Genomic DNA, 824 nt, shown 5'->3' with positions numbered 1-824 from the left:
TAAAAAAAATAAAAATAAATGATGGAAATGTCAAAAAAATAAAAGAAAATAAGTTTCCCATGTGATATGTGGTCTAGTTGTTGTGAAAATTTACAAATTTGAATTTTGACTTTATTTGTGAAATCTCTCAAGAATTTGTAAAATGGGCATAACTTTTGCGTACGAACTCGGATGAAAAAGTTTTTTAATGAAAAATCATCTACTCGAAAAAATCATCTACCCCGTTAAACATTTTCAAAATCCTCAAAAACCTAACAGAAAAAATATACGGGGCTTTTAAGATCTGGAGAGGAAAAAAATTTCAAAAAAATTCAAACTTACTAATGGCGCACCTACCGATGGTGCGCCATTACTATCTTCCCGCCTTCAAAATTCAAAATAAGTCAAAAAATAAAAATAAAAAGTTACTAATGGCGCACCTGCCCATGGTGCACCATTAGTATCTTCCCGCCTTCAAAATTAAAAATAAATAAAATAAATAAAAAAAGTTAGCAATGGCGCACCTGCCCGTGGTGCGCCATTACTATGCCGTATATATGGCTGGGCGTGGTCCTCTCCTCCTTACCTCTTCATTCTTCTCCTCCACTCCACCTCTCCTCCACTCCATCTCCTCCACTCCTCCACTCCATCTTCCCTTCTCTCCTCCACCATACTACCCTCATCCTCTCCGGCTACCTCCTCCTCCTTCTCTCCGGCGACCTCCTCCTCCCTCCTCTCCTCCCCTCCCCTCCCCTCACGATTTCTCCTCCCTCCTCTCCTCCTCTCCCCTCCCCTCACGGTTTCTCCTCCCTCCTCTCCAGTGAGCTCCTCCTCCCTCCTCTCCG

This window comes from Triticum dicoccoides, chromosome 4A, assembly GCF_002162155.2.
Source record: "Triticum dicoccoides isolate Atlit2015 ecotype Zavitan chromosome 4A, WEW_v2.0, whole genome shotgun sequence".
NCBI classification, from domain to species: Eukaryota; Viridiplantae; Streptophyta; class Magnoliopsida; order Poales; family Poaceae; genus Triticum; species Triticum dicoccoides.
The sequence above is the reverse complement of the archived record's forward strand: the minus strand, read 5'-3'. Positions refer to the sequence as shown.